The sequence below is a fragment of the Acartia tonsa genome, chromosome 14 (assembly GCF_053477335.1).
Source record: "Acartia tonsa isolate MP-2025a chromosome 14, ASM5347733v1, whole genome shotgun sequence".
In the NCBI taxonomy this organism is placed as follows: domain Eukaryota; kingdom Metazoa; phylum Arthropoda; class Copepoda; order Calanoida; family Acartiidae; genus Acartia; species Acartia tonsa.
In genome coordinates, this window is record NC_137273.1 from 21060646 (window position 1) to 21069441 (window position 8796).

General features: G+C 32.7%; 1 long non-coding RNA gene across 1 annotated transcript; it reads left to right on the forward strand.

Annotated features, from left to right (window-relative positions):
* The first annotated feature begins 2394 nt into the window (after nt 1-2394).
* Nucleotides 2395-3935, forward strand: LOC145305307 (uncharacterized). The gene is made up of 2 exons (XR_013874561.1): nt 2395-2545; nt 3740-3935. It is a non-coding gene; the product is annotated as an uncharacterized LOC145305307 (long non-coding RNA).
* Nucleotides 3936-8796: the final 4861 nt, after the last annotated feature.

Here is an 8796-nt window from a genome sequence, read left to right on the forward strand (position 1 = left end):
AGTTATTTTTGCATCGTATTATAGACAGCTTTTCGCGGAAAACTTTTACAAACTAAACATGATAATGGGTACCAGTGTAATTTATAGCCCAATGTCCTCTCCCTCTCAAGATATATTATAGAAGTACTTTATTAGCCGAGAATTATCACATATCCACAAGTACTTGTAGAGCTATATTAGAAAGATAAACATAAAAGTTATTTATCGCATCGTATTATAGACAATTTTCCGCAGATAGCAAAATAAAATATTATGGGAATAATAACAAATTTGTTGTGACCGGATTAGTATTTTTTAAAATCAAACTTTATGTTTAATGAAAGTTTACCATTGGTCTTGACATGCTTTGTCTAATGGTTTCAAAGGGGAAAAAGAGGAATTGCAGAATTTTCAGTTAGATACAGGAATGAATCAATTATAACAACTTTAGGGACTTTTGATTGGTTGGTTCATTATTTTGAGTGTCTTAACGTTTTAGCCACTAATTTTAATCTACCGAAGAGGGTAAATTTGTGTATCATCATTGGATATGTACAATGTAAATTCATTAACGGCCATTGACTTGTCCCTTTGGATTCCTAGGAAGTCATTGACCATAGAGATAGTTAAAATTTTGCTGGTACGCCTTTCTATTTTTATAGAAGCATATCTGATCTATAATTAGGATCAGTCTATCCATTCTACCGTCCATTTCCTTTATTTAGAAATGTTAAAATTTTCCTATCGTTTTGCCCGATGATTCCTGCAACAGATAGGCACGAGCAGTTAAGGAGCGTAACTGCTCTATAATCGTTATCAGAAAGTGTGTACGTCGTTTTTAACAATATTGTTTATATTTACAAATTAATGTTCTGTTTATTAAGTTTTAACACTCCACAAGTATTTATGTTCATTTGACCAACCCTATGAATTTAGAGCTTCGCTTTAATAGATGCTGTCATCCTCTTTATCTTCAAAATCAAAACCAGGCCACGCAAGGTTAAAGGGTGTTAAAAAAAACAATCGCTCACAATTTGAACCACTATAAGTACTTCAAATCTTGAAGATAGACCCCATAATGTTTAGATTTTTTGATGGGTCATGTTAAAACCCTTGTTTAGACACCTTAAAAAGGTTTCTACCTCAATCCTAGCCAATTTGGGATAAAAAATACAGACCCATCCAACATTGAGGTTTGGTGGCTCTGTTTAAATCTAGTTCTTGATGTTTGCTAGGTTTTTCTTTTTGATGCCAAATTGGCTAGGATTATGTTAGAAACCTCGTTAAGGTGTATATGCAAAGGTCTTTATATGCCCCATAAAAAAACCGAACATTATGGGGTCTATCTACAAGATTTCAAGGACTTAAGACGGTTTGTTCTTTTTTAAAAAAGAAAAATTTGTCTTAATTTATAATAAAATATGCACTTTAGGCGTAGGGCAAATTTCTCTGCAAGGGCTAGGTTTCGAGCTCTAGTGCTCTGGAAGGGTGGGTAGATTTAAAATTCAATATTGTTTTATTATTGTCATTGCTTGGGCATGAATTGTATAATTCTTTTATTAGTTTAGGACCAAAACTGCAAGGTTTATAATAAAAAAAGTGAAGCGATTGGTTTTTTTAAACACCCTTTATATAGAAGTTAAAAATGTCAAAAGTTCTAAATAATGACAACCGCTCTTAACTCACCCCCCCCCCCCCCCTCCCCCATAAAAATTGGGTTCCCAAAAGTTCGAGAATAGTTTTTTATTACGTCGTTTCAAATACAGATTAAAACCAGTTTTGTTAGCTCTGAGGGAACATAACTCGGGCTAATAAAACTGGTTTTAGTTCTATACATTTTTATTTTGATTTTCGTGGAAAATTGGCTGTAATAGGATGCAATACATGAATTTTCGGTATGGCCAGTGGATATTAATCGGCCTTGAAGCCATACAGAAAATTGATTTACACAACCAACAATGATAAACAAAATTTATCCTTGAAATTAAGCTCAAAAAATAAATATAAATATGTTTTCAATTAGTTTTTAGATTTTTTAGACCTATTGAGAGGGGAGTTTAACTTGATTAATTTTAAAAGCAAACAAATTGCGGAAAGTTGCCGTAGAAATTTCAGGTTTAAGATAAACATCTTCACATCACTTCTCGCCAGTAAGTTTTAAATCAAGCGAGGCTTTGGTTGCAATGAAAATCTTCATCCTTATGTAAGTAATTTATTTCATAAAGTTTTAACACGCAACATGATCTATAATACCCGGTCTTACTCTTCAAAGATATAACAATTAGTGTTTTTTATATGAAAATATTTCATAAAGGGCTTGCCCTCTTCGCCTTCTTTGCCTGTTAATACAATTTCCATCAATGGTAGTTTTGTGCTTCGTTACTTATAGATGTAGTCCACCTTGTTTATATTCAGTTTTGTTCTCATGATGTTCAATTGTATGATGGGATTTCCTCAAGGATATTACGGTTATAATGGATATAACCCACAAAATCACCACCAAATTGATATTGGTTGTAGTATTTGTACTATTGGTGGGACTGAAAACGATACTGCTACTGGCACTGTAAGTATAATTATTAGCAACTCGTAATATGTATAATCTAATCCATTACGGACAACATCCATAAAGCGAAGCTCCAAAATCATAAAGAAGGAAAAACTAGCAATTACTCTCGCACTATGTCAGAACTTAATAAGCAGAACAATAATTTGTATATCTGAACAAAATTTAACATAGATTTATCGAAAAATTGTGTACATACGGAATATAGTAAAAAAAACAAACTTTTATTTTATAGAGATGCCTTGCTTATAATATTGTACATACAAAAGTTGTTTCTAAAAAAGAGAATGTTTTAAATGGACGTACGGACTTTCTGGTATTGATTACATAGTTGCTACGCTTACTTAAACGTACCTAACTGTTATAGGAATCATCATATAAAGTTTGGGATGAGACAATTATACATGTCTAAACTAACAAAAAGAGCTTACATCCCTAATTGTAAAAAAGTTTTGCTTTTAAAAAGTAAGATTTTCAGATGCTGTACATATTGGTGCAAAAAATGGGGACAATTTTTAAATTGATTTGACGGGGCTGTTTATTTACGTCACAAGTGAGGGGAAAGAAAAGGGAAGGAGGAAAATAACCCCCTAGAAAAGAGATGGGGATATGACGTCACACGCTAAAACAATTTGAAATTTGTCCCCATTTTTTGCACCAATACGTACAGCATCAGATTTTCAAGATTATTTTCTTAATCAAGAAATTTCCAAAATGTATTAGGGTGTTGACAGCACTTTCCATTCATGTTTTACCATCCGCTTAGAATTTAAAGATGGTTAGAAGTCTGAACATTATTCAACCTGATTTGGTAACTGGGAGGAAGGTTTCGTGATTTTCTATCAATCTTCTATTCATATCCTTATTCCTGTTTCTATTTTTCATATATTTTTTATGCCAACTGAATATTTGCTTGACAATTCTCTGTTTGTTTGTCAATACATGACTTTTCCTGACATCCATTTATCAGAATAAAAACCCAGCTAGACTTTTTTTTAACCGTTTTTTGTCTCTGACAACTGAATTTCACATCATTTTTGTTAGCAACAGTATTGATGTAAGACAAGTAGTTTTAAAAAAATATTTTTGGTGTTTGTGGTAGGATTTTCAAAATGTTTGTGCGTAATGGTATTAAAATAAATTTCCAGATAAATAAGATTTATATTTCGTTCTTGATAGCTTGTTTATTTTTAGGGTTCTAGCGAAACTGTTACACGTAAGCCTGATCCCAAACCACCATCAAACTGGCCAGGAAGATAATTTTGTATTATAGTCTCAAACTTAATGCATGACACATTTAATACCTAAAAATATATTCTCTTTATCTATTCGTGTTTTGATAAATGTTTGAAATTAAAATTTGATTCAATAAATAATATTTCTCTCCGAATTTTTTTATGTATTTATAGCGTTTTGTGAGAAAAAAACAGGTTGTCAACTACACTAAACTTAAACAGCGAACGGAATGAAAAATAAATTTTGTTCATAGATCCTAAGAGATGAGAGGATGAATGATTAGTTAATATACCCCTGGTAACCTCAGACCTCTAGTAAACGACAAACTGTTCCAATCTCCCAATTATAAAAAAAAAACATTAAACAGACAGTGTTTTTCATAAAAAAAAACTGGGTTATAACTCATGGTTAACCCTGACTTCAGCTTAAACTTGACATAAGCAACAAAAAAAATTTTTTTTAAAGAGAGGTTGCTTTGGTTTCAATGAAAAACATAACAGCTCTCAAAGAAAAAATCTCTGATATAAAGTAGAACGATGTCTGTCTGTCTGTCCGTCTGTCTGAATTTTTTTCTTTCTTTGTAAGCAAAAAGTTATCGCTGAACAGATTGGGCTCTACTCTTCAGGAAATATGCCTACTGGTCCTGTGGTAGTTTTAAGAAATTTTCTTTGGGGATTTTTTTCCTTTATTCTTTTGAATAAGCGGGGTGAGGGAACTCCAACTACACTACGAAAAATACTCCAACAATTTAGGACGAACGATTCCAGAGGGTGACTTCTGAATTCCTCAAAGACCCTAGAGGCTATGGTAGAAGCCGCTAGTAAGATCATATAAAGTAGTAGTAAGATGTTTTTGTCTGTAGCGAAGGAACTGCTGAACCTATATGGTAATAATTTACATCGAAGCTTCTTATAGATCCAGGGAAGGTTAATAACTATTTTGGTGGAGGAAACCTCCACCCTTCCAAGAAAAATTGTCCCTAGGAGTTATCAAGTCCTCCACCCTCAAATTTAAACTAAAGTTGAAAGTGATGGTCCCTTCCCCCATTTCCTCAAGTTTCTCTAGAGGTCTTTAGGGGCGTAACTGCTAGTATAATTTAAACAAAAACTCTTTTAAAGATTCAACCATGTATCTAACTAACTTTGGCTATGCGGTCTTTCAAACTTGAACAAATTAACAGAATAGAAAGTTATGCTAAAGTTATCATACAAACCAGCTAATTCTTTAATCAGCGTCATAGTAAATTTGACGTGTTTTTTAACCAGGAAAGAATGGGCTGTTTATTACACTAGTCCTCAAAGTTTTGTAATAACTTTTTTTTATTCGTTGGCTTAACAACTTTAGGTACTTTTATTGTATTTTGATTGGTTTGTTCATTAAGTTAAGTGTCCAAACGTTTCAACCACTAATTTTAATCTATATAACAGGTAATTTTGCATCATCATTAAATGCACATTAATTTATTGGGCATTGTCATAACCTTTTAGATCCTTGTTTGTTGGCTTCGTGGAAAGTGATTGGCTCGAGTTTGGTAGGTTAGCTATGGGATCGACAGCCGCCGTGCATCTGCGGCTGCTGCTGAAGCTGATTGGTTGGTATATGAATTGCGAAGAATCAGGGATCTTAAGGGATAAGATACTGAACGATCAACTATTCTACAATCAAAATGATGGTAAACAAAATTAAACCTTCTCTATATTTTTTTTCACAACTATAATCAAAGCACCAAAAGTTTTTAAACAACCGAATAATATAACGACCATTTTCGTTCTTATTCTGGTTATACTACAACTTACTTTGTATGTTATTCTAACTGATTTTTCATCTATTTTGATATGGCAGAATTACAAAAAATGAGATTTACTCGACTGCTACTTGCCTCTCATTAATAAAGACCTTCTCTATAGCCCACTTTGTACGTCGGTCTGTCTGCTTATTAGTACGTTCATAAAGCTATGACAAAATATGTTATTTTTATTGAAGAACTTTTTTTCGGATGATATTAAACAAAATACCCCCCTTCCCTAACCCCAACCAAAATCTAGACGTTTAAGAGATTGTAAGCAACAAACTAAGAAACACACAGTCAAACATTCTGCTACTAAATAGATCTTTAAAAAGGACAATAAATATATGTACATGTACTTATTTTTGTGGCTTTTGTTTTATTGAAGTTTTAAATACTACAGAAACAAGGATAACAACAGACATAAAAAGCGAACCGAACGAAAAAAAGTAAAAGATAAAAATGCAACGTATCTTTTTTATAATATTAATATGATAAATAGAATATTATATAGAAATCTAAACAAAATTCAATGTAAACCAATCACAAACTCCCTAAAAAAAACCATGATTTTAGTATAGACGTACTAACAGTCGCATTTCACGACTTGATTTCAAAAAGGTTTTCTCTAGCAGCTAGGCCCCTAGAGTCATCTTGCTACACTTGAGGTATTGGGAGGGGGGGGGGGGGGGTTGGTAAGGTAATTTTTTGCTATGGGCGATTTCTCCCTCAAAATAGTTATAAACCTTATCATGACCTTTGAGACGTTACACTGTAAAAGAGAATCATACCGGTTCAGCGATTAGCCAGATCGTTTGGTACAGACAGACACACAGAAAGATATTACTTTTACATAAGGATCGATATAATTGTAGAAACATTATCACCAAAATCAAAATAATAGGATTATTACATTATGGGGTGAAAATTGTGCCTAAAGGATAGAAAAAATCTAAATTAAACATACGAATATTTTTGAATAATTATAAAGATATTTCGCTGTCTAAAATTTACCAAACTGTTATGGAATCGTCATGCAAAGTTTGAATTATTATAGATACGGGAAAATTTGAAATGACGAACGCCCAGACCTATATCAAGGATAGAAAAGCTTCGCCTATAAAAATGCTATATAAGGGAAGGAAATATTTCACTTTGGTAGAATTATTTTAGGGGGGGGGGGGGTTATTTAGTTTAGGGGGAAAACAGGGAGGTATAGGACATTCGACTGTAAATTAGTACCCAAAGTGTTATGAAAATGATCTCTCATTCAATAATTTTATCTGCAGAAGGTTTAATTTTGTTTTTTATTATTGGGAATTTACATCAATTTATCGTCCATTGTCTTATCCCTTGAGATCCCGGAAGGAAAAAGTCGTAATGCAGTATATTTACACCACTTGTATACAGACAATTTTTATATACAACAAATATTTTTATTCTTGTTCAATCTAGGATTTCAATAGTCATAACTTTTAGCATTATGTTATATTTGAATGGTTTGAATATAGAAAATTAATAGTAGACATGCCATTTTTAAATTAATAATTTTTCGAACTATTAACACTTTGGAATGGAGACGTTCATATATGCTAATGTTATTGGTTATAACATTAAACTAGAAGAATAGAGGGGGCATGAGGTATATGTAACTCTGCCCATTCTCTGTCCCGAATTTGTTACCAGCTAATAGCTCTGGAAATATAAATTCCAATAAAAATGTAATTTGCTTGCAAACGAAAGGGTCTCAACCACTTGGGGCAGGTAGTTGTTTGAATTATACATCTTATTTATTTTTGTATTCATTTAATAATTGAAACAACTGATATACCATTCAAGAAACTTACTTTAATATTTCTCACTGGCGGCTACACCCCCAGAGGCCTCTAGAGGACCCTCCAGGCCGGAGTGGGGTGGGAGATATGTTGACCCACATACTTTCAATTGAAGTTTTAAGAAGAAAAAATAAAAATAAAAATTGGAGGGGGCATTTATTTTAGGGGCGATTTCTCTTCGGCGGGTATTGGTACCCTTATCCAAAATATTGATAAACCTTTCCAGGATCTGTGAGAAACTACCCTTTAAACGAGAACCATATCTGTTGAGTGATTAGCGAGATCCTTGGGTACACACAGACAGACAGACAGACACACCAGAGATCCTTTTACTTAAATATAAGGATTTATGAGAAAGATTATTTTATAAGAAAGTCAAAAGAACAGGTTAGCTCTTGAAAAACCTGTGAACATAAATCCTAGATTCATCAAGTTTATAAATATTCCAAATTAAAGATGGGCATAGGGCAGTGATTTACAGGCTAATAAGGGGAAACAAGGGGGAATATTTAAGAGAGATAGGGAAAAAAAGTTTAGTCATCTGCATAGAACGGATAGAGAGAGAGAGAGAGAGAGAGAGAGAGAGAAGGTCAAAAGCGAAAAACGAGGGATTTTTAAAAATGAGGAAAGCTCTATATTAATTTTCCAAAAAAAATCTGAACGTTTAAAAACAGGTTATCTCATTCGTTCGCTCAAAAACACTTTGTGTACTATAAACTTTTCAACTAATAATTAATCTACATAGGGAGTAATTTCAAAATTGGGGATGAATAGCAATTTATCCTCCATTGTCTTATCCCCTAAGATCACTAAGGTTTAGGATAATGGCAAATAAAGCAATCTTCACCTAATGAAATACATATCTTTATTCTGTTAAACTAAAATTTTGGGGGAAAGATTTATTTTTATTCCTCTAAAATGGTTAAATTAACGAAGATTAGAAAGTTATGCTACTATGCATTTGTTTATGTTTGTTTAAAGTATAAGGGAAAGGAAAGAAAGACACAAGCATAGTAGAGTAAACCAGTAGACGTTACACTTCTAGAGTAATCATAAGATATGTAAATCTGTCCGTCTATCCGTCTGTTCTTACATAAAGTATATTATGAATGTAAGACACAATTATAGGGAATGAGGGGGGGGGTCAGGAAAATAGCCTATAACCACTCCAAAACATTTATAAGGCTTGCCTAAAAAGTAACATTTTATTTGGACTAGTTCTTTCCGAGATCTTTCTTTAGCTTCAGACAAAACAAAACTTACTTCTGTATATAATAGGATACTTTTATGCTTACTCTAAAATATTTACAGATAAAAATACCTTATGATTACTCTATCATTTAACTCTATTACTAGAGTAAACTAGAGAAGGAAAGAGAAAGACCGACTTTATT